The 26,929-nt window shown below is 34.9% G+C and overlaps 1 long non-coding RNA gene across 1 annotated transcript; it reads right to left on the bottom strand.

Annotated features, from left to right (window-relative positions):
• Positions 1-387: 387 nt before the first annotated feature.
• Positions 388-10,004, bottom strand: LOC129234063 (uncharacterized). The gene is made up of 5 exons (XR_008581522.1): positions 9,855-10,004; positions 7,922-8,052; positions 5,767-5,850; positions 3,987-4,040; positions 388-609 (listed from the first exon to the last, which is right to left on the bottom strand). It is a non-coding gene; the product is annotated as an uncharacterized LOC129234063 (long non-coding RNA).
• Between the last annotated feature and the right edge of the window lie 16,925 nt (positions 10,005-26,929).

The raw sequence follows: 26,929 nt of genomic DNA, 5'->3' as shown, positions 1-26,929 counted from the left end.
CTCCCAGAGACCTGCAAAAATTGAAAAGTTAATTTTGTCCGTGGGTACAGCAGCTTCCCCTACTCCAGAGCAGTGGAGGCTGCTAAGCTGCCACCGATTTTATGGAATAAGATTGCACAAATTTTTTTATACCGCAGTTACTTGGCAAGGTTAACGGCATATTGCTATTGTAGAAATGATTTGAAATATAATACATAGGGGAAAGATATAATTCAACATCATTTACCTTTGTCTTTAAAAAAATGATATTTTTTGGAAAAACTCATTGTGTCTCGTCGGTAATTGATTTAACAAGGAAAATACTTGAAAGAGGAAACAAAGACAAAGACAAAACTACAATGATTGTTTTCCCCTTTTCGTAGTCAAAAACATTACATTACAATTACATAACAATCGGATTCATCAATTTTTTATTTCATAACAAAAGAAAAATGCAAAACACAATACAAAGCAAGAAACAATATTAACCTCTAAGTATTAAACTGAAAGAAATGAACTGAAAAATGAATGAAAGGTCAACTGCTTCCAATCCACTCCTTTCTTTCAAAATCTTTCTCCAAACGTTAGCCATTTGCGAAATCCATCGAATACTTTTTTTGGGGCAGTTATCTAAAAAGAAATTTTATTGTGACATGCATGAGTAAATACAGTAAATTTCCGGTTTTCCGCGTAGTAGGGTAGGATGGCAATATAACTGCGGATAATCGAATTCCGCGAATAATCCACAAAATAGATAAAAAACGATAATAGCGTATGCAAGAAAGCAATAATACTGGTATACATTTAAGCGATAGTTAAGAGGATAGCAGTGCCTTAAAAAACCTTAAAATTGTAGGAGTCAGAGTTGAGAGTTGGTCATTATTTTCCCATCGACTCCACAACCTTGGTAAAAATACTTGATTCAGTTACATTTACCTCTGACTCGCGTCAATGTTAAGTCTACGAAATATTAGATTTTTATTTTTATTGATTACTTTTTTATATATATATATATATATAAACCAAAAATTGAGAACATATTCAGATTTTGCGTGGTCATTAGTAGTGTTTAAAAAGGGGCTATTGTTAACGTTTTTTTTAACTGTTCAAAACTGAACAAAAAATTAATCAAATCTAAAAAAAAACTGCTTTATACATGTTTTTTATGAAGACTTTTTTCCATAAAAGTTTGCTTGAAACGAATCCGCGTTCAATTTCGCGATCTATATTTACCTTAAGTTTTCCAGTAAGCGACAATGTTAAGGTTTTTTGAACTGTTCAAAGCTGAACGAGACATTGTTCAAATCAAAACAGAGACTCATTTTCTTCATCTCAATATCCTACTTCCAAGTTTTAAATTCTTCGATATTTATTTAAGTATTTCATTCATTTTTGACCCTTTTTGTATATTTGTATGATGCATTAAGCCTTCTTTCTCTCTTTTTTCTTCTTTCTTTTACTTTAACTGAAAAGTAGGGTAAAGAACAGCAATACATGTGCCAATGGAGAGGGGAGGGGTAAAGTGAAAAATGGAACTTTAACAGAAGAGGGAGGTGAGGTCAAATTGTTGAGGAAAAAAAAGTGACATCTTTTTTTTACGGCTCAATATTGGAAAAAAATAATTGCTATTTTAATAACAGAATTTTGGTAAAGTAAAACACCAGTAGTGGTCACTTCTTCAGTAGTGGCCACTTCAAGGTGTAAGACGCACTAGTAGTAGCCACAGAGAAGTATATTTTTAAACTGTAGGTCTAAAATATTTTGCCCCTCTTAAAACTCAATGAGAGATTTATAGCCGAACGCTTTTTAAATCTTCCCAATTTCTAAAAATGCTAGAATTTCAATGTGTTCAATTTTTATCGATTTTTCTCAAATTTGAACCTCAAATTTGATCCAGCAGTGGCTACTTCAAAATCTGAAATTTTCAGTAGTGGCCATCTGACATTCTCCCATCCGAAGTATTTACATTACTTACTTTAAATTGAAATAAATGATGAATAAAATTGATTCATTATGATAGTTACACTAACAAAAAACACACATTATCAATGTTCATTTCTTTCTTCAAAGTACAAAAGTAAACTTGAACTGGCCACTACTGGTGTTTTACCTTATTTATTAAAGATTGATTTGAAATGACTTGCACTAGTATTTAAAACTATATTAGATATAATAATCATTCATTCATTTCCAACTACCGAACAATAGGCTAGGAGTTATCGAAACAAGGAAGACGTCCAGGCGGAATGTAAAACTGAGTCTAGACGTAAGCAATTATGTAATCAAGGAAATACTTTGAAGGCAATGCAAATTAAACCGAGACTTCATTTCTACAGACATTTAGTTAATTTTAATACTTTATCTTCACACTTGTTTTGGTTTTCAAAACATGTCTGCAAAAGAATAGTGATTGGAACCGATAGATGTTGTTATTGTGCACGTTTTCCCTAAACATTGGCTATGGCTTAATATACAACATTTGTCTTTGCTACAAACGGGAGCATTACGTCATCTATTCGATGACAATCTAACGCTATGAAAATTCATTATCGATTTTTATCAGTAATTTGATTCAGACCAGTGCTGTTGCATAAAGTAGCCGTTTAAAGATAATCCATCAAAGTTTAGTTAATGATTTAAGTAAATATGCTTTCAAGGAAGTTTTTCGAAAAGCAATTTTGTCCTCTGTCAGAGAGGGAAAATATTAGTTAAGGGACAGGCTTAAACCTTCGATTAATTGGTAGTTTAAGCTATGAGAAGTTTTCAATGCTTTCTCAAATGTTTAGAACCCAATGAAAACTTCGAGATAAAGAAATCTTTGCGTTTCGAGTTCTCGAGAGTTGACCGTATTGTGAGCAAAAAAATTTAAAATTAATGATTTTAATCTCCTAAAAGAAAAGGACACTGAAAAGAAAATCAGTAACTTGCTTCAAAATTACGTAGTATGTTAGTGCTTAAAAGCACTAAGATAAAGGTAAAAGCAATAATGTAAAAGTAAGACTTCAGGTAAAAGCAGTTTTACCGAAAAGCTTTGCATCCAAAAGCCCACTATAAAGCACTGAAAAACGATCTAGAAACACGTGTAAACAGTAATATGCTAATTTGGGCGATAAAATCTTATAATTTCCTTTTTCTTCTATGCACAAAGTTATTTATTTATTTCCTAAGGGGCTAGAATTTGAGACATTCCTGTTTTGAGAGCAAACTGAAATTTTGCAGTGTAATAATACAGCACCTGACAATTTACTGAAAAATATTTGCAAATATACAAACATTTAAGAGATAAAGGGATAAAAGTACAATGTGATAAATACAATTGAAAATATAAAAATAGTTCTGTTTTTTAATTGACCAAAATATTGATTTCCTTTTAAAGAGCTTTCTGAAAACAGCACTGCAAGATCTTATTGAAAGTCATCCTTTTTAAATACTTATATTTGTTTTAATTGCTTTTTTCTTAGTTTGCTGCGTAAATAAAGGCACGCTGTCGCTTCATTGTAGTAATCCTGCTTAGTAGTTAAGATAACTTATTGAAAAATTGTCAAAAGTATGCTTTGTAAACTTAAATATTATTCATTTTTAAATCTAATATATTATTTTTCATCGTGTTTTCAGCACATTATGTAATTTGAACAGAATCTCTTGTGCAAATTGAGATACTTTTTAAAGCTAATTAAAGAAAATGATAACAGCTGTAATTATAGCACTTTAAAAAATATCTATTATTTTATTTTATTCATTTTTCTAATGTAGTAATATATTCATTTATTTATTTATTTTAGTTGAAAATTGAACACCAAAAAGCTTCTGCAATTGTTCATACAGACTTTTTTTTCTGTTTTTACTTGCATTTTTCAGATTGTACATTCACTCGGCATACAGCTTCGAATTTGTCATCTCCATTGTTATTTTAATACATGAGTTCTGTGTTTGCTGTTTAGCGTATACAGTTATTTACACACACATTTCACTCATTTATTAATGACAAAAATTTCGTTTTTACTTACATTTCATATGGAAAATGTTCTCTGGGCGCCATTGTTGTTAGCCAAATTGAAACGCTGTAAAAATGACACGTTAATTTACATAATTACTAAAACGTAAAACTTTAAATGGCATTTATACACTTTCTCACAGTTACAGGTTATAGTAGAGCAGTGGTTCCCAACCTGGGGAGCGATCACACCGAAGAAACACAAGTTGAAAAATAAAACAAATTAAAGATCAAGAGTTTTCTCCTCACCCGTCAGTTCATCCCTTAGAAAGCATTTCGTTATCCATCTCCAAATTTATGAATTTCCAAAATTTAGTTTTTTTTTTTTTAAAGAATTTTTAAGTGTCAGTTCTTTCAATGTTTTTAATTCAATGATATTAGTTAAGTACTTCCCTTCAAGTACCTCTCCATTCATTGCGCGAAAGGAAGAAAAAAACAACGTTGAAAAAGGTACTTTTACTTATTATTTAAAAGAAATCGGATAAAATTTCTTTATTAAATAGATTTTACTTGAAATTTAATTTGGGTAGTTAGACTTTCAATAGTATCGATGTTCACTAACATAAACTTATGGTTTTTCAAGGAAGAAAAGGAGGAGGGATAGGTGTCAGTCGGCCTCTAGAGGAGGTAGAGAGCTAAAAAAGGAAGTGAGAACCACTACTTCCCCGGCTCATCCGCACCAGTCCACGCGTGCTCCCTTTCTAGGAAAAAAATCAGTCTTGAAACTTCTGAACCCCACCTTTTATGTTAAAGTAAACTAAAAAATCTTGCCCTGAATTGTAAAATTCATTAAAAATAACTAATGTAACTTTTGCATCATTGGATGGGTCAGTTTTAGCAGTTTTTATGCATGTAATGGCACTAGTGCTGCTTCAAGAGGGATGCATGGAAACATTTGAATGGAAGACATATTTTTACCCGAAATAGCGTCGATTAAACAGAAATCCTGAAAGTGCCAGAATTTGAAATTTAGAGATAATTAGTACAAATGGTAAAAGAAACTCCTCCCTATTTTGGTAGCTGATCTAGTAGCCCTGGCAGAAGCGGATATACAGAATAATGGAGAAAACCTTTCCAATAAAGGCCTGCCTATGCTTCGCATATGTGTTGGACAAAACTTTTTTTTTTAAGTCCACTTCCGTCCCTTTACTTTTCCCTGTCTCATGTTTACTTTGTATTCACGAAACAATATCACTCGTTACTGCTTTAAGTGCATTTTGATGTTGTGGAAATTCACAAATCTAAAAATTGTACTAATTTTGTCCCGATGAAGGTAAAATATCTACTTTCATTGGTAGTAAAATTACGGAAGTGAAGTCGTAAATGGGGAGCTTTTGATGACAACTAAGAGCATGGCCCCCCACTAGATGGCACTGACGCTTAGTGGTACGCAAGTGCAAGTGCAGGTGCGTCTCGAAATATTTGAAGCCGAAAATGATGCCTCAAACTCAGTGAGACACGTTCAAGAGTATATGCAATCATGATTTTCTTTTCTTTTGCCTTTTCTCGGAGAAAATAGTGCTGTTGATGACGTACAGGCTAATCAACTGGTTGCCGTAGTTGTCGAAATTTTAAATCTGCCTAATATATGTAGAAATCTTGAAAAACCATGTTACTGAACGCATAGCTAAAGTTACTTATAAATATACAAGCGAACCAAATGACTTTTAATTTTCTAAATCGGGCAAGGCGGGGCGAGTACCACAAGTACTAACGTAAAGTGTCTCTTCGTATGTAGAACTAAAAATCAATAGAAAATTAAAAATAAAAAACCAAATAAAACAATTGCTTACCACCTCCAGGGAATGTTACGCTTCCTCCATACGTAGTCTGAGCATTACCGTTGTTGAAATCATAAGGATCAGCTTGTTCATTTCCTATAATAAGAATAATTGCCTAGCTTAAGTATTAGAATGAAAACTATTAATATTTCATGCTAGTTATTTTAATTATATATGGTACAGATATAAAGCTAAAATGAAGTTTTAAAATATATATTCTATGTATCACGTTTTCTGTGATTGATCTTTAGTTACTCTTCGCTTTCATACCATGTTCTTAATTTTACTATTAATTTGTAATATAGACTGTGGGTTTTTTGATTTTGCTATGTTATGTTCTGAAAACGTTAATGATTCTTTACATTTTCTTTTTAAATGGCTTTCCCGAAATAATTTTCAAAGATGCACATCATATGAGGTAGTAAGAAGCAAAGGTATGCAAATGGCAAAATTAAAAATTTGGAGATAACCAATACAAATGGTAGGTGAACCCCTCCTCTGTCTTGGGGCAAGAGATAGTACCAGTAGCAGTGGTAGATGCTGCTGTACAGCATGATTTAGAAAAAAAAATCAATGATAGCCTACTTAGGACGTAATCTTTGTACGCGTTTTACTTAAAGCTTGAAAATGTCCACTTACATCCCTTTGCTTCTCACTGCCTCATATATGAACTGCCGAAGTTCTAATTCGGCAGAATAGGGCTGGAAAGAAAAATTTTTATGGGCAGCAAATTTTCTTTTTTTATTTATTTATTTTTTTATTTATTGAATCAAAATATCAGGATTCTTTTATTTACTACAATAAAACCTTTTGATTATTTAAATCGAAAGTTTCCTTGAAAAAGGAATACTTTTCGAATATAAATAGTAGTAAATTATATAGGAGCTGACTTTAATAATGTTTTAAAATCAAGGGAGGATATTTTTTACTTTTGAGGAGAAGGAGGAAGTAGACTTGTCTCAAGGCATCAAATCAAGTTTATCCCTGCATACTTACGTTGCAATTTCAAAGCTATATGGTTATTGAGGTATGTGTGTGTTGTAAAAAAATATAAAATTATGAAATGCCTAACTTTTAGAGCTGTTTAATTATTACCAATTACAAAAAAATGTTTCAATAAATTGCATTGTAGCGTAAAAGACTACGCGCACAAATTAGTTTTGAGCTAGTAAAATAGCCGGACGCCCTCCTCCCCTAATCAAAACCGAATTCTGTAGCGCCACAGCTTTTAAGTGCATTATGTATACATTTTTAGTTTTGTGTCAAAATTTACCCAAATTCTTCATGTTGCCTCTCAGAAGAGAGAAAGGAAAACTGAAATCAATATTTATTGCCGAAGAGCAACTGTATCCAACCTACGGCTCGCGGGCTATATAGGGTGCTCGCGGAAATGATCCATTTGTTCCGCTGTGTGTATTAACAGATTCAAACTGTTCTGGAATCTTCCAAAACAACCGATCATCCCCATTCGGTAGCACGAAAGAATGGCACAAATTTGGAACGCAACAGCCAGAAATTGAATTCTAAACACGGATGGCAACTAAATTTGGAACGCAACAGTCCAGAAATTGAATTCTAAAACTTGGATGGCAACTTTGCATCAATAAAATAACCTTGATATTAACAATTCTTTGTGTAAGTTTCTTTTCTGTATTTTCCCATGTTACCTAGAAAAAATTTAAGTACATTTAAAATTTATATGGAATCGGGCCCGCGAGATTCATTTTTGTGCAGCCTTCGGGTAAAAAAAAAAAAAAGAAAAGGTAGGTCACTACTCATGTAGAGGATAAATGAAAAGAAAAAGAAGATTAAAATAGCGGTGGTGATATTATTACATAAATGGGAATAAAAAATTAAATAAATAACTATATTTTTGCTGTTAGACAACACTAAGTAACATGTCTTTTTTTTTTTTTTGACAAAAAAAGAGAAAAAGAAAAATGAAAATATTATAATGCTCTATCCAATGAGAAGCAGTTTCTCTTCTCATTATCATTCTTTTTTTTGGAAAAAGTAGGTACTAGTATTTTACTTTCAAATCACGGTAATTGCAAGTGAATAGCATCTCCTTCATTTACAGACTTTTGAATTTTAATTTTCACCCTATTGTTACTGTTGTTAATGTAATTATTTTCTTCTATCTGATTCTATCAAATAATTTTCTCACCTGGTCTATTTTGAGGTACTGGATAGCCGTAGTTGTCAATATTACCATCATCTGCGAAGATCACGGAGAGCATAAGAGTTAAGATAAGGGCAGTAATTGCTCCGTACAAAAAAGAAACAGCCATCTTTTTTCTAAAAACGTACGCAGGTAAAATTTTGTCAATAATGAGAAAAGTAAAATGCAACAATACTTTTTTATTATTATGTCGCGTTAGAGTAGTTTAACAAGAAGAATAATATTATACACGCACACACACATAGTTTGTATACACATATAGATAAATAGATAGGTAGATGTCACCTTGAAAGACTGAAATTCAGCGAAATATTTGGTCGATGTCGATGCGAGTAGAGTCCCTATATGACTAGAACCCCTATATAGAATATAGGGACTCTAGGTGTGACTAGCATGAGGTTACCCCCCCCCCCCACATATGTGGTTAATACAAAAGGAATCTGGTGGTGATGAGGACAGCTAAAACAGTTTATCAGTCAAAGTCCAGATAATTTCGTGCAAAAACTTTGACATTCTATGCAAAAATTTATTTTGAACAAATTAGTACTGGAGCATATGAAAGTCAAAAAACAGAGAAGCAAATTTGAAATACTTGAGGTAATCTATAATCACGTAAGTTTGGCGTCCACCATATGTCATTTTCACAATATTAATGAAAAGTCTGACACTGTTTTTTTTAAATTTCTTATGTGACCACAAAATTGAATGCATCATTGTTTTACTTTATCACTTTCCTATGCGTCCCCCTTGAAGTTCTTGCACGCCCATCTAGGGAGCGGGTCCCCTCAAATTAAGAACCGCTGCCCTCAAACATTTAGAGTAAGAGAGCAACTGACGGAAACACATATAAGTAACCGTCTCATAATCAGGGGCGTGCACAGAAATTTTGGAGCCAGTCACAAATGGCTTTTATGGGTCCCATTCCATATTGTTTACCCCACAGCCCTACATGTATTTCACCCCTCACTTTAAAAATCTCGGGGGCCCTTCAAGCTCAGGCTATCAGGCGTCCCTTCTCCCCCTCCCCCTTGTACGCCTCTTCTCATAATCTCCTACTTTTTAACAGAAACAACTCAAGATCTCCCTTCCTCCCTACACCACCAAAGATCGTCGAAACTGCGGTTTTTGAATAAAATTTTCGGGCGAGAACCCAGTGGCAGATCTTCGGTTTTTCTGAGACGGGGCAAAACTTGATACTACCGCCCTTACCCCATCCTTTCTTTTTATTTTATTTATTTATTTATTTATTTATATATTTATTTATTTATTTTACTTTTCAACTTTTCATTCTTAGTATTCAAAGCACTAGCAACATTCAATTAAACTCCTTTAATCCAAAAAATAAATAAATATAATGAAAAAAAGACAAAGTTTTTAAACTTAAAAAAAAATAGTTAGTTACCCCCCCTAAAGTGGAAGAAATTGCCAAATGTGCCAATTTCTTGCCACATTTGGCGATTAAATCGTCTATAAGTCGCAAAATTTGGTGCGAGTTACCTTCTGTTACAGAAACTATATTTATTAATTGTTTGTAAACTTACTCAGAATAGTTTCTTGTTATAGGTAGTAATTTAAATTAAAACTAATTTTTTCAGCCGATCAGTTGGTGAAAATTAGCCGATTAATTGATGTATCCCTATTAAGAACTAAAGGAAAGTCACTACGCATAAGCATGGCACAGTAAGGGTCAAGGAATCGTTACCGTTCCTAACGACTAGCGTTATGCAATAATCAGAATTCAACATTTAATGTGGAAGTACTTTCTCTATGAATTACTTATTATTTTTTTTATTTTTAAAGTCAAGTTAACTGAAAAATAAAGGAGGATATGCGAAAGTGAGAGCTGCTTTTCACTAAACTAAGACAAATAACTTACTTTTTAGTTTCGGAGTTGGTATATGAAAATTTTCTTACTTACCCTTAGATGTAAAATTTATTTATGAATTTCTCACAGACAAAATTAAAATGTATAACTTGTTAATCCAACAAAAACTTGAAAGCGATAACTATTAGCTGGTTATGTTATGAAAGATCTTTGTATGTCGAAGAAAACCAACTGCGAAGAGTTCACGGCTGTAAAACTTTTATGAAAATAAGTGATTTCTTTACATTGAGATATAATGGAACATGCATCTTAGAAAAATATTTGATCAGCTGAAAATAGAAGTTTCACTCTTGAACAAAAAAAGAAAGAGTTCAAACAATGTTTCGTAAAGGTGTAAAGTAACGACTTTTCTTATTACCGATAGATTTTCACGGTTTTACTGCAAAACCAAAAGAAGAAAAAACTAATTGTTTTAAAATAAATTTAACCAAAGAGAGTTTTGTAGTTTTTTAACAGAATTTTTTAAGTACTAATTTTTAACTTTTTAAAAAAAGGACTTCAAAAAGTCTTTTACTTTTCGTTTTTTTTTTTTTCGTTTTTCTCGCGATTTTCAAAAATATAAAATGACATTAGTGTATAATCTGCATGATTAATGATAATTAATGATAAAGTATGTGCTGATTACAATGCTTAGGCTACAGACGTGCAAAACTCGAGAACTACTCAGCCGATTTCGCTGAAATTTTCACAGTATTTTTTTTCAGCACTGGAAAAGTCTGCTGACTGGTTCGAAAAAATCCGATAGATATTTCTTTTTTTTAATTCCAATTTGTGCCCAATTTTTACATAAATTCCCGAAAATGGGAGAAAAAATTACTTGCACATATTAATATTGTTACAAATTCTGTAAATAGTGATTTTTTTTGTGATTAATTTGTCGTAATCTAGCTAAATTAGGCGTTTACTAAATTATCTTTCATCTAAAATTATTGTAGTAACGTAACCTGTAAATACTTTCCTGTAATGAATATACAGTAGGGTGGAACGAAAAAAACAAAGTTTTTATTTTCGAATTGTAATAGTGCAGAAAAGTTGCGATTGGTAAAAAATTACAAAACAAAGCAAAAATTTTTAAAATCGGATAATATCTTCCGATCCCGCAACGAGCCTAAAAATTTGAAAAAATGGAAAATTTCACGTGTTTTTAGCGATTTTTTAAAAACTTTGCTCCAACGTCTCTTTTTAATACTCTAAGACGGAAAAGTTACGATTGTTGAAGCCTTCAGAAATTTTAAAAAACATATTGAAATCAAATAATGCCTTCTTATCCAGGAACAAGCATGAGAAGTAAAAAAAAGGGAGAATTTCATCTTTTCTTCGTGATTAAAAATAAAATTGTTCTTCTTGTTTTTTTCCCCCGGTGTTACAGGGAAAAGCCTTTTAAAAAACCCTATATTACACATAAACATTAATTTATTTCCTGACTTTTAAGGTATCTTCTAAACATGCAAAATGAAACATTTTCAAATAATAGAAAGTTAAAAATATTTACCAAATTTACAATCCAGTATACAAGTCTTATGGTTTTAAGTGTGACTTGTTGAAGCTAATTTATAATCAGATTTTTTGGAAAATTCGGGCATAATTGATCTAGATTTCAATGTTGCTCTAATGTAGCCATCTCTTGATTTAAATCCACACACTTTGAGTAAAGCCTCCGTCACTAGCTTCACACATCTCTCGACAGCTTGCGTATGGCAGGGGTATCGTTTTATATCCCAGTCGGGTATAGTGCCTGTTGCAAAAAGATTTTCAATGTCTTTGCTAGGAACTTTTCAAAGAAAAGGTGGAGAAGATAGCTTTGTCGTGTCCCAATTAATAATCTCTGTGTAATCTTCTGCTTCGAAATTTAGAGATGGAATGACAAAGTTTCTAATGCTGTTGCCTTTAGAAACAGACTCCCTGGCCTTTAAGACGTTTTTAAACGCTAGTTCTCTTATGTGCCTCCTTTCATCAAACACCATTGCCATTAATAAGTTTTCGGGATGCGCAAAGAAAGGTAAACAACTTGTTTTAGATTGTCAGGTAAGTATCGACAGTTTTGAATTGTTCTGTAAACATGAATGGCACCGTCTGTAAAATTTTTGCGGTTCTTTATTTCAAACCAGACCGGCATGTAACATCTCAAAATAAAAGTCACTATGTCTTTTAACTCACCTGATGGGATCAATACACTTACGTACAGTCTAAGGACTCTATTTGCACAAGTGAGCCATCTAGAATGTGAGAGTGGGCCGGGGTCACGATTTGACAAATCATTTGGGCAATTGCCACCCTTTATTGCCTGAGATATATCTAAAAAATATCTTTGATCATTGCTCAAGCAATTTTTGTTTACATCTGGAATTGTACAGTCAATTGCTTGAAAATCTATTACTGGCAGTTTTTCACAACCTCTGAGTTGTTCTCCTATTGGTCCAGAAAACGAATTTGGGCCAGTTGTTCCACCATACAAATACCGAAAAAGATGGCGAAAAGGCAACTCAATGAAATGTAATAAACAAATAGCCCATTGCAATGGTCGTCCAATATAAATTTCAAATTGACGAATCGCGTCACTTTTCTACCCAGTATTGATTTTAGTACCATCGCAACCTACGGTGGCTAAAGCATCCAGTGAAATTCTTTGTTAATTTAGATATGAAACAATGCTATTCACAATGTCTTTGGCTGATCCAGAGTTTGGAGACACGTGGCCAATATAAACGGAATTTACATATTGTTTCTATTTTGGCTCTTTTCTCTCCTAATTTTTTGTCTATCAACAACTTTGGAAGTATCTGTTTCAGTCACTAAGCCAACGTCTTGAAGCACACTGGATGCTATGGCAGCAGTTGCACGATCAGATACGCCATAACGATCGCTTCTAGGTGCCGTAGTTTTCAGCTTAATCCTCATCTGCCACCGGGTTTTCTTCTCTGGGTCGGTTGACTTGTAATCATTACAAGTTTCTTTCTTGACTGAACAACTTGGTTGTTCTTCATTTGAAAGATCAGATTCATGTTTCATGACTGAAACACACTCAGTAACTTTTCGTTTTAAGGCATAGGCTTTTCTTTGAAATCTTTTTTTCAACCTTTTTGTTTCCTTTTGATCCAAAGTTCCAATTTTTCCTATGCCATGTTTCCTCTGAAGATAGAGAAATCTCTGTTCAGAGATCGGTATCTTCTTCACACGTACATTTCATGTAAATTGGACATTCACAAATGTCTGGGGTCTTTTTATAAGTGCAAATAACATTCATTACGCACTTACACGCAGAGACGTCAAAGAGTTTCCTTGCTTCACTTTTAAATTTATCAATCCTTTCTTTAAACTTTGGTTTATCCTTGTCTCGGTTGTAAGATCTCATGAAATTGAGATATCTTTTGTAGAAGATATCAATGAGCTGAGCAATTCTTTTCAGGGAAACTGTAGGAATCGAGGCCTTATCAAAGATACATTTAACTTTTTGGGCCACTATGTCCATAACAATGGAAAAACTCACTTTCGTGTTATTGACTTTTCTAGCTAACTCAAATCTCTCTTGAAAGCAACTTTGAAGTACATTTTCATAAGTAGGGAGCTTATTTGTTGGCAAATCTCCCGGGTGGCCAAATACAGGGCACTCAAAGGACTTTCTCGTAATTCTTTTCTGCAAAGATGGATTCATGTTTAAAACACGTTTAGCAGAGCAAATCGACTTCACACGCACATTAGAAACATTGAGAAATACTGATGCCAGCACGACTGCTTTATTCATTTAAGTAAGATACCTATAGACACAAGTCAACTAAAAAGCTCATAAATTCAAGATCGTGAGGCGCTAATGGGGCGTATTAGATGCTTACACTGTACTGAGCGGCATAAACACAGGAGCGTAGCTAAGGGGGGGGGGGGGTTGGGGACAAAAAAAACCCCGAAAAGTTAGTCTCAAAAAAAAAAGAGAAAAAGAAGAGAGAAGAGAAAGAAAAAAAAAGAAGAAAAGGGAAAAATTCCAAGCGATTATACACATATATATATATTATATGTATATATATATATTATTATATATATATATATATATATATATATATATATATATATATATATATATATATATGTATATATATATATATTATATGTATATCTATATATATATTATATATATATATATATATATATATATATATATATATATATATATATATATATATATATATATATATATATATAAGAAGTAACCCCCCCCCCGAAAGTCGGGTCTAGCTACGCCACTGCATAAACAAATATAAGTCTCGCGGGATTAAAGGGCCATGTGGAGAATTTCACAGGCAGGCTAATACTAAAATATCACATTTGTTTTATAAACAAACATTCTTCCATTAGTATTTCATACCGAACTTATGAGGATCGTTAAACTAAAATAAAAAAAAAGCTGAAAAAGAGCTTAAAGTTTATATTTTTTCAAACATGTAGGTTCGTTGCGCGATCGGGAGATATTGTTTTATTTCAAAAAAATTTTTTTTTTTGTTTTGAAGTCTTCACTAAACGTAACTTCTTCGTTCTGTAGCCTGAAAAAGTACATCGAACCAAAAATGTTAAAAATTTGGAAAAAAACCTGAAATTCTCAACTTTTTCGATTTTTTAGGCTTGTTTCTGGATCAGAAGGTATTATTCGATTTCAATTTTTTTTTTTTCTGAAGGCTTTACCAATCGTAACTTTTCCGTCTTAAAGCCTTAAAAAGAAACATTAAAACAAAATTTTTGAAAAATCGCTAAGAAAACACGAAATTTTCCATTTTTTCAAATATTCAGGCTCGTTCCGGGATCGGAAGATATTATCCAATTTTTAAAATTTTTGTTTTGTTTTGTAAGTCTTCACCAATCGCAACTTTTCCACACTATTACGATTCGAAATAAAAACTTTGTTTTTTTCGTTCCACCCTAATATACAGCCCCGATACATTCGGCTTAAGTATAAGTCCCCTATTTTTCATTGATAAGGTTTGTGAATGAAAAGAAGATACTAGAAGCATTTGGAAAATTGTGGAAACTTTTCGATGTTATAAAAAGCCGTTACGCATGATAAAAAGTTTAGTTTCGATTGAGAATTTGTACTGAGAGTGTATTAGCTCTGTTTATTGCGAGGCATTTCGCTGTGTTGTTTTTCGTATTTGGAAGTAAATACATGTGTAACCGTTGAGTTTACGGTGTTGTGTGATATTTGCTTAATTGCTGATGATTAATTTAGAAGTTGTTGACAATCTTTCCTGTGCATAGTGTAAATAAATTTCCTGTGTTTTTAATCAAGAACTGTGTCGTCCTTTCAAGAAAGTTGGAAGTCGCACCGGATCCGTTACAATTGGCGCCCAACGTGGGGCTTCTTCTGGACTTTCTTGGAGTAAGTGTGACTTTGGACATTTTTTCATAAAGACTGTTTGAATTTAGACTTTGTTTTTATGGTGATTACTCGCGCAATGGATGATCAATTAAAACAACTTCTTGACGCAATTAATGCTGTGAAAAGTGACTTGACTGAAAGTTTTGCGGCTAATCAAGACCAATTAAAAAGTGATTTGACTGCAAGTTTTACTGCACATCAAGAACAATTAAAAAATAACATTGCGGCTAATCAAGAGCAATTGAAAAATGAATTGGTGGCTAATCAAGACCAATTAAAAAGTGATCTGACTGCAAGTATGTTGGCAAATCAAGACCAATTAAAAAGTGATTTAACGGTGCTGAAAGAGGACTTAACTTCTAACCAAGAAGAAATTAAAAACGACCTTATTTCGGTAAAGACTGTGATGGAAAATAAATTTAATGACATAGAGCATCGAGTTGATGCTATTGAAAAAACATATGATACCGTTGAAAGCCGATTCAATGCTGTAGAAAATAAATTTGAAGAAGAAGATAGAAAATTTCATCTACTTAAAGAAGAGATCTTTAAAGATATGGAAAGGAAATTGGCGGCCTAGCGGTGCTGGTGATTTTCTACCTTCAGCTGCACGACCGTCAATTAAGCTCGCCTCATTTGACGGAAAATCCTCGTGGCAAGTGTACAAGACCCAGTTCCTGATAGTTTCCGAAGCAAATGGATGGGACTCTGTTACCAAGGCCTGTCATCTTGCAGCATCACTGAGAAGTGACGCAGCGGACATTCTCCAGACCCTTCCGGACAGCCAGCGCCTGGATTTCGCCGCCCTCACATCTGCGTTGGAGCTTCGCTTCGGTGAGAAGTGCCAGAAAGATTTCAGCCGACTCCAGTTGAAGTCCCGTTTCCAGAAAACCGGGGAAACCCTGCAAGAGCTAGCGGCGGACGTCGAGAGACTGTCTCATCTTGCTTTTTGCGACTGTCCTGCGGATGTTCGAGACAACCTGGCACTCAACTACTAAATCGAAGGGGTTCGAGATCCGGAAATCCAGAAAGCTCTACGGATGGCGGATTTCAAAGACCTGAATTCTGCTGTTGTGTATGCGATGAAGTTCGAGGCCGCCCAACAAGCAACCCGCAAGGATCGCCATTCAATCCGCGGCGTGAAAACTGATGAGCCTGATAATGTTTCGTCACTCTTTGCTGAACTTGAAAAGCAAATAAAAGAAATTGCAGAAACCCTCAAAAGGATTTCGGCTCCCAAGGACCAAAATCGACAACCACTTACGTGCTGGAAATGTGGCGGCGAGGGTCACTTACGAAGAAACGGCGAAGCTCGCCAAGAAACCAGAGGGAAGAGCTCCTCCCCCTCTCAGGTCCAGGAAAACTAAGTCATTGCAATCTCGCGGGGCGGAGGTCGCCAAAATGGAATGAGCCCCATCTTAAAGTTTTCCAGATTTCATCGACGAGTGGCGGCAGTAATGGACTGTATGTTTACGCATATGTAAACGGGTTTCCCTGCAAACTGATTATTGATACTGGAGGCAATGTTACAATCATTAAAACAGAAGTGGCTCGTCAATTTGGACTCAACTTTCTATGGACGCCGCCCTGCGTTACCCTCCAAACTGTGACAAATGACAAGATCGAGATTGAAGGTAAAGTAAACTTAGAAATTGTGTTTGGAAATGCCACTTACCATCATACGGCATTCGTTGCTGATATCACGGACCCCTTCATTCTCGGATTGGACTTTTTAAAGAAGTATGACTTCAATCTCGACTTCAAGACTAATGAGCTGCACTCGACGAGAGAAGACATAGCCGTTTTCCCCGCAGAAAGTGATGTAAAGTCCGCTCATCAAATAATAGCCCAAACAGATTTTTCGATTTCCTCAAGGTCAGAATCATTAATACCTGGCTCCATTGAAGAAAGCAATAGTTTTCGATTTGGACTCATTGAATATCCCACCTTAAGCAATAACCCAAAAGGAGTGCTGGTAGCATTAACGCTTGTGGACCTTGCCAAGGATGTAATTCCTGTGAGAGTCGCCAACGTGAGTGAAAGGCCAAAGAATATCCGAAAAGGTGAAGTGTTGACAACTTGTACTCCAGTAAACTGCATCATTAGAAGAATCAATTCTCCCGAGACTGTGTCTTCTGAGTCCTTGACATCGAAGTTAATTGGGAGTGCGCCATTATCGAAAGATCAAAGAACTGATGCGGAAAAATTGGTGGTTGACTTCAAGCATCTGTTTTCATCTACATTGGAGGATGTGGGCCGTACGAATTTAACGCAGCATAGGATCTACACTGGAGAACACCCCCTATTAAACAGCATCCAAGACGACTACCGTTCGCCAAGAAGGAAGAGGTTGAGACCCTCCTGAAAGAGATGCAGAAGAATGATGTCCTCGAACCCTCGTCCAGTCCTTGGGCCTCTCCCATCGTCTTGGTCTGAAAGAAAGATGGCTCTACCACATTTTGTGTCGATTACCGACGGCTGAATGAAATCACCAAGAAAGACAGTTACCCTCTTCCACGGATAGACGACACCTTGGACACTCTTTCCGGACACAAATAGTTTTCGACCCTGGACATGAAGAGCGGCTACTGGCAGGTTGAGATACACCCTGATGACCGAGAGAAGACAGAGTTTACAACTGGACAAGGCTTATGGCAGTTTAAAGTGATGCCCTTCGGCCTCTGCAATGCACCAATTACGTTCGAGCGTCTTATAGAGACAGTGTTAAGAGGACTTTCCTACGAATCTTGTCTGGTCTACTTAGACGATATCATCATCGTGGGACGCAGTTTCGAAGAACATCTGGCAAATCTTAGGAAGGTGCTGCAAAAGCTTACGGAAGCCAATCTGAAGTTAAGCCCGTCCAAATGTAATTTGTTCCGCCGGGAAGTGAACTACCTTGGTCACATCATCTCTTCTGAGGGTGTACAAACCGATCCAGAGAAGGTATCTGCGGTCAAGAGTTGGAGTCATCCCGAAAACAACCATCAGCTGCGAAGTGTCCTGGGGCTCTGCACGTACTACAGGAAGTTTGTGAAGGGTTTTTCCAACATTGCACGACCTTTGCATAAGCTGACGGAGAGCAAGCAAAAGTTTGAATGGTCCAAAGAATGCGAAGATGCATTTCTACGACTGAAGGAGGCTTTAACATCAACGCCTATTCTCTCATATCCTCAGCCTGGAAAATCCTTCATCCTAGACACTGATGCGAGCCACGAGGGCATCGGAGCTGTTTTATCCCAAGAAATTGACGGCAATGAACATGTCATCGCTTATTGGAGCAAATGCTTATCAGAGTCGGAGCGAAATTACTGCGTCACCAGAAAGGAGTTACTGGCCATAGTGAAAGCTGTAGAACACTTCCATCATTACCTCTACGGCCGAAAGTTTATGCTTCGTACAGATCATGCCTCGTTAACTTGGCTTTTGAACTTCAAGAATCCAGAAGGCCAGATAGCCAGGTGGATACAGCTGCTCCAGGAAATTGACATGGAGATCAAGCACCGAAAAGGGTTGTCTCACGGTAATGCAGACGCTTTATCAAGGAGATCCTGTCCTGAGAACTGCCACTGTTGTTCCCGAATCGTGAAACAGTATGGAACGACTAGCCCTACCGCCTGTCAGGTGACAGTGGCTCCAACATCATCAGAACCTGATCCATGGAGTGACGACCAAGTTCGAAAAGATCAACTTGAAGACCCCGACATAAAACCAATTTTGGAGTTCATGGAAAGTGACAGTCGGCACCCTAGCTGGCAGGACGTTTCCATCTTCAGTTCTGCAACAAAAAGATACTGGGCTTTATGGAACTCACTCCATTTACGGAACGGCGTACTGTACCGAAAATGAGAATCTAACGACGGCAAAACATCTAGGTGGCAGTTACTACTTCCCTGATCAAGGATTTCAGATGTTCTGAAAGAAATACATAGTAGTGCGACTGGAGGACATTTTGGTGTCTTGAAAACCCTCAATAAAGTTCGGGATTGCTTCTTTTGGAGCAAGGCGAATAATGACGTGGAAAAGTGGTGCCATTCTTGTGACGCCTGTGCAGCTCGTAAAGGATCGAAGAAAAGAAGCAGAGGGAAGCTACATCTGTACAGCGTTGGAGCTCCTTCCGAACGAATTGGGATCGACATCCTGGGTCCTCTACCAAGAACTGCTGATGGGAACAAATACATTCGTGTTTCCATCGACTATTTCACCAAATGGCCCGAAGCGTATCCCATTCCAGATCAAGAAGCTACCACCGTAGCAGAGACTCTAGTCCAGCATTGGATCTCGAGATATGGAACACCTTTGCAGATCCATTCCGATCAAGGGAGGAATTTCATCTCTACTGTGTTTATTGGCCTATGTCAAATTCTCGGAATTGAGGAAACTAGGACAACACCACTACACCCACAATCGGACGGCATGGTGGAGATATTTAACCGCACAATCCTGAATAATCTCTCGCTTATGATCTCCAGAAATCAACAGGATTGGGACAAGAAGCTACCTTTGTTCCTGCTGGCTACCGCAGTGCTGTCCACGAGACTACCGGATATGCCCCATCTCAGATGCTCTTCGGACGAGAGCTACGGCTACCTTGTGATCTCGTCTTCGGTCGTCCTCCGGATGCGCCTGCATCGCCTGAGGAGTACATCCAGGATCTCCAGGCCCGGTTGGAAGACGTTCATAACTTCGCACGAGAGCGAATCAACATCGCGGCGGAGAAGATGAAGACCCGATACGGCACAAGGTCTATTGGACATGAATTCAACGAAGGTGACAAGATTTGGTTATGGTATCCTATCCTACGGAAAGGTCTTTCACCCAAATTGCAGTCGCATTGGGATGGACCCTATAAAGTCCTTAACCGACTGAATGATGTCGTAGTGTGGATCCAAAAATCACCTAATGCAAAACTTAGGGTTGTACATTATGATCGGTTAGCCCCATACTATGGCCATAGTTCATGAGTATTAGGTAAACAACCATGGTTGATAACATAAAAGTTGTAGATAATTTTTGCTTTTAATGTTTAGTAATATTACTTGTTATTATTGTGTTTTCTGTATCTGTTAGTTATTAATTAATGTGTATATTTGTGAACTTGTGATTGAAGTTTGGCACCTTTTCTGGGGATTATACTGCCCGGGACGTGCAGTCCTTAGGAAGGGGGCAATGTTACAAATTCTGTAAATAGTAATTATTTTTGTGATTAATTTGTCGTAATCTAGCTAAATTAAGCGTTTACTAAATTATCTTTCATCTAAAATTATTGTTGTAACGTAACCTGTAAATACTTTCCTGTAATGAATATACAGCCCCTATACATTCGGCTTAAGTATACGGTCCCCTATTTTTCATTGATAAGGTTTGTGAATGAAAAAAAGATACTAGAAGCATTTGGAAAATTGTAGAAACTTTTCGATGTTATAAAAAGCCGTTACGCATGATAAAAAGTTTAGTTTTGATTGAGAATTTGTACTGAGAGTGTATTAGCTCTGTTTATTGCGAGGCATTTTGCTGTGTTGTTTTTGCGAGGCATTTTGCTGATGATTAATTTAGCAGTAGTTGACGATCTTTCCTGTACATTGTGTAAATAAATTTCCTGTGTTTTTAATCAAGAACTGTGTCGTCCTTTCAAGAAAGTTGAAAGTCGCACCGGATCCGTTACAATATTTCATATCGTTAGAAATGGAAGAATTTTTCGCGTTCTACGTAATTTTTTCTAATGATCGGCAGGAGTTATTTGCGTTTTTAGCTTAAACTTTTTAAGGCTCACTTTCTTCATTAAATCTATCAGTTAAAAGTGAAGGAATTGCCCCACAGTTTTCTTTTTGACACCATTGGAAAAAGCGACATTTTTTGTTCTAGATCTATATTGACCTATGATCGAAAAAACTAAGCTTCTATCTCCAAAGGAAAAAAATTACAAGCCTTTTTTAAATCGAGTTCGAAAAATCTCATCTGCATTCAAATTGTTAATAATTTTATTTTCACGTTTCCATAGTTACGCTTTTTAAATTCATCTTTCTTATTTAATTTCTTAAAATTATTTTATGTCGTCATTGTTTGGAATGGAAATTTTGCATGATGGTTTTTTTTAAGCCTGATTGTTGAATATACGTCACTTGACACAATTTTTATTTTCAAGGTAGACCGGGCAACGCAACTAGTGGAAGTTATGACAAACGTAATTAATTTGTTTCGTCAAACGGGACATTTGTTAATTATAGGCATCAGCATGTGCAGATTTTAAAAAAAAATTAGTTTATATCAGACACAAACAGAAATGAACACTTAAGAGAAGAATAGAAGTAATTTTTAAATGCAATTTGAATGAAATTTGCTTTGATGTTGATCTTAATTAAGAGATAAATATTGGTAGAATTTCGCACAATTTACTTTTTAAATACACATTGCTTTAAGAACTGCGATTTGCAGCCGTGCTCTTTCGCTAGTCCACAAATAAGCAAAAATATTGGTGCACTAGTCCCGGCCAAAACATAAAATATGGAAAATAATTGTACATGATTTAATTTATCGGTATGAAAATGCTTTAACAGCTCCACCCAGTGACTTTTGGCTGCAGTGTTCAGTATTTCGTTGTTACTTCCAAAAATGAGAAATTTCAGTGTGAGCGAGACAACAGGACAGGGTACCTGAAAACGGGACCCTCTCATTCAAAAAGGGACTCATTGTCACTTAGTCATGACCTCTCCCCTTTAAGCGACCAAAAATTGCCTACAGCTAGGCTTGCCAGACGCCTAAACAGACCGGGACAGTCCCGGTTTTCAGACAAAATACCGGTGTCCCGGCCGGTTTACTTCCCTTCCGGAAAAAGATAAATCGGAGAAAAGATGACTAAAAATGTTTCAAAATAATTAACGGCGAAGAATTATTTAGGGTAATTGTTTAATCTTTTATAACATTAACACGTATTGGTTTAGCTTTTGTAAAGATCTTTACAACAAGATCAAAACTGAAAAAGTTCTAGTCAGTGTAAATATTATTTAAATTTTTATTCCTCATTCAAAGTGTTTCTTCTAACTAATGTAACTTTAAAAAATATTAACTTGTAATAAATAAAATGTTTAAATTTATCTGTATAGTTTTGGTTTATAATTAGTAACCAATAGAGCATTGAGAATGAGCTACACACTAAAAAACACTCTAGAAACTAGCCAAAGGTGTGTGCCTTTTTGAATGCCAGCGACACTGGTTGGGGGGGGGAGTCATTTTGGTATCCCGTTTGAACATTTCAGAAATCTGACTAGCCTACTTAAAGCTACATTTTGGAAATTTATATTTTAAAAAACTTGCGTCAGACCTCTAATTCGAGCCCGAATATTGCGCTTTGAACCCCCCCCCCCCCCTCGACAGATAATTACCTACTCCAGAACCAGAAGCTAGATCCTCCCTCGAGTCTGCTAAAAGGCCTGGAAGAAAATAAGGTATGTTTACGCGTTCCGTCTTACACTAGGTACAAACTGATTTTGTTAACAGTGTATGAGAACTCTTATATAGTTCACACACGGCACGATATGAGAGCTCGGTAGGTAGGTTTATTGACTAAGTTAATAAGGTGTGGTTTTATGAATTTATTCAATTAGCCTACCTATCGCTACTGTTTACTGAAATATAATGTAAAAAATAATGAGTTTTAGGAGAAAATTATTTATTCTCTCTTTTTTATAGTGAAAAAATCTGATAAATAAGGAAATATTCTTTTGTGACGATATGCAGTTTATATCTTTTTTTCTTTTCTTAACTAGGGCTTTTTTGCTTTTAAAAGGTAGGCAAATTAATAAATAATGATTATCATTTTATAAGTTGAATAAAAATTCAACTCACAGAAAACGAATAATATTCGTGCAGTGAAAAAGCTGAAAGATAGATCGTGCAAGTTTGAGGGTAATGACGTCAATATTGTGATCTTGACATTCAATCAAGTACATGTAATTTCGTTTTCGTGTGAGGAAAAAAAGGATATGACACGCAACGAACAAACACTACACTGCATTGGAATTTTCCTTTCACTTAAAAAAATAGCAGTTTGAAAGTAAATTTATTACAAGAAGCTTAAATGGGAGCTTGCCAATCCCTACAGCACAGCCATAAGGTGGTTCAAAAGATTTAGGGATAAGAGAGAATCAATTTCAGAGGAAGCTGGACCAGGCGCTCCAGTAACTTCCCTAACGGAAGATGTTGGCGAATATTTTGTTCTTGGCCCTCCAGTGCACGGGGAAAAAATCCAGTTTATTTCAATTCTGAATTTATTTCCGGATAGTCTGATTGCGGCTGGGTAATTCGAAAAATAGAATTTAACTATTTATTTTTTCTAGCCGCATGCCTTTATTTCACTCACTAATGCAATACTTCTTTATATTAAGTGTACGCAAATGTTTAGTGCGAAGTAACTCGGGACCTGATGTAACTGAATTGAGTGCCAGAAGGGGCTCTCGGTTTTTACTCGCTTGCCCGTTCGAGATGGCAGTTCGCGGTTGGTGTTTCGCGTGGAACGGAAAAGAAGCCTCCTGTCTGAACCACTTTACGATATTGGAGGAAAGTTACTAAAAGTACTTGAAGATGATTTCCTGGGTCCCAGGGGCCAAAAAGAAAGTATCACAAATCAAAGAAATTGGAATTTGTGTAACTGGTGTCTAGAGATTCACTTATTAGTGACATGAATGCCGTCAACAAAAGTTTATAAGTATTTGTTTTTATTTCTATTTTCTATTCAAGGACGCAATTTGTACTTCACAAATGCTTACGAGTTTTATATCTGGAACAATAAACTCTAATTTTGTTGAATGTCCGTATTTTACTCGACTCTCAAAAATCAAATTAAGTTTACATGCATTTAACGCAGAAGGTAGATCCATTTCTCGTTAGCTATTTTGCTTACAGAAGAAAACATGAACGGGTTATTTTCAAAATTTTTGTCAAAACAACATTTGAAAAATTTCAAACATAAATATCATCAACTGTTTTCTTTATTTCTGGAAACATTCCTTGTAATAGCTAACTTTTAAGGACACACTCATATTTGAGCTTAATTTTTCACACGACCAGAGATATTTTACTTTTAATGTAAATTTTTCACCTTCAATGTCATGAGTGTTACTGGACATCATGACAATATTTCTATATAGTATTTAAGTGTTTATTTTCACAAAAATCATACATTGTGTAAATAAATTTGTCCCTTGACTGTATCACATTAACAAAAAGTAATTTAATATTTTTTAATAGAAATGCAGAATATTTATTGTCATGAGTGTTACGTATTTTCATTGCCTGTCGTAATTATAAATGAAATGAAAAAAATATTTCAAAATAATATTGTTATGAAGATACATTGCTTTTAAGTAAGCTACAAATTTTAATAGAGTTATTATGCATTTCTTTTTTTTTTTAAATTGTATTTTATAACTTGTTTATTAGGTAACACTCATGATATACGGTAACACTCATGACACAAATGGTTAGACTTGGTTATGATGTGAAAGAAGCCTGTTCAACTATATCAATTGAAAACGAAGAACGATAATAAACTCTGTTGTCTTTAATTACAAGTTGGGGAACAGGTAAAATACTTGTTATTTTGATAAAATTCTACATATGAAGTGTCATCCTCCATTAATCGAAACAACTGGCCAGTTTTACTTGTTGCTCTAAAAAAAGCAACCTTAAGCTTTCCATACACAGCATCATACACTTGACTGAATCCAACACTCTGTGTTGTACTTTATTTGGGTAATCTCCAAAAACTTTCACCAGCACTTAAGTTTAAAATTTAAAAAGCTATAAATTCTTTCATCTGGTTATGGAACTAATTATTCAACAGTTCCATGTCCCAGTTTATTAACAGTTCCATAAAATATTTCAACTTTCTGCAAAGTCACACAAAACATTGACATTCTTCTATCTTTTATTCTACATATTTTTTCCTTTACCTTGCTCCACTTTCTGCAGGTTGTACTACTGTCCAGATCTTTAACTCATACTGGAATTGTATTATGAATACAACTTGCACAATTATTAAACATACAGTTAACTTTTTTTTAAATCACAAGCTAAATTGGATGCCAATACATGCAGGTTTGCGGTAAACTGAACTTTCAAATTGTGTAGCTTGCAAACCATGATTCTAAATTTGCATGTTGTATACACACCTACAAGTGTCTCTCTCTATCATCATTAGTTTGCTTCAGAACAAAACAAAGTTCTATACTTTGTTAATATTGTTTATCACACAGGTGTCAAAAATATTTTTTTTTCATCACAATTGTTTTATATAATACTTCATAGTATACTGTTAAAAGCTTTTTTGCACCTTAAATTTATTTTCAGTTCGAGTTAACTTCTTTCCTGCAGTAGCATAGCTTGCATCGTTACGAAAAAAAAAGTTAAATGTCTTTATATTTTTCCTTGATTTCTTTCGCTTTTACCATAGTATTTTTTTTTTATTTTTCCATCAAATGGGGCGAGAAATGAAACTGTTAACTTAACAAAAATTCTATGTAAATAATAAATATTTTTTAAAAATATTAATTTTTATTTATTACTTTTGGTTTTAGACAAATATGCTAACTAAATTCATAAAAGAATTGATTTTCATAGTTTTCTCACTAGTGTTACTTGTTTGCTACGAGTGTTACTTATAAAAAAGTAACACTCATGACAAGTAACACTCATGACAAAAGTTTACTTTGCTAAGCTTTAGCAATAATTGAAACATAAGTAACTTTTTAGGCTTGATAAATAACCTGTTCATGTTCTCATTATGTATTAAAAACAAAGACATCTTACTCAATAACTAGTCATAAAAAATAAGGTAACACTCATGAATATTAATAAAAATGCTCTCCTTTCTTTGCCTACTTTTATCCGAATATTTCTTAACTCAATCGCAGAATCCAACAAAATCACATTTACTGTGTTTCACTAGTTTAGGGAAATAATAACGAACGCAAAAAGCTTGCATGTGGTAGTGGCATCTGTTTTTAAATAATTAAAACAAAATAAGGTAACTCTCGTGACACACTTTTAGGACAGGCTTTAAAAATTCAATATTAACACTTTGAAAGGTTTTTTTTAATGTGAATATATGCTACATGATTCCATTCATAATCTGAAGCATTTATTTATTCACATGAATATTATAAATTTTTTTGAAAAATAAACTTAAAAATGTATAATTGGTCTTCGGACAGCAGAAAAATAAGTTTTCGTGTCAATGTTTCATTTATGAAAAGTATTAATGTACATAAAATCGTTTACATTTTTAACAATCATGTTGAAGATGGTTCAATAAGCAAGAATAAAAACATATTTTCTGTTTAAATACATATAAAAATAATTGACAGATCTAAAACGGCCTGGACAGTGATTTGGAAAAAATTTTGAAAATGACCCCAGCACTGCTGCTGTGATTATGGGAGAATAACTTCGAATCACGTTAAGATTCTGTTTCTAAGAATAAGTCTTTCATTTGGCTCCCCTCAAACATTGTTCTAAATAGAACTACAGGTGGCATGTGTTTATGCGCAATAACATTCCAAGATTGCTCATTTCCGACGAAAAAGTGTGCGTGTGTGTGGAGATAAGTTCGTTTTAAAGCTTGACCACAGAAAGATGGCGGAAGACCTTAAGTCGGAAACGTCATTTGTAATAGATTGTTATTATTTTGTAATAGACAGGATCACCGAGAACGCGCCTTTTACTAATACTTGGTGCTTTTTGGCTGATT

Source organism: Uloborus diversus, chromosome 1, assembly GCF_026930045.1.
Source record: "Uloborus diversus isolate 005 chromosome 1, Udiv.v.3.1, whole genome shotgun sequence".
In the NCBI taxonomy this organism is placed as follows: domain Eukaryota; kingdom Metazoa; phylum Arthropoda; class Arachnida; order Araneae; family Uloboridae; genus Uloborus; species Uloborus diversus.
Note: the sequence above shows the minus strand (reverse complement) of the source record. Positions and strands in the feature narration are given on the sequence as shown.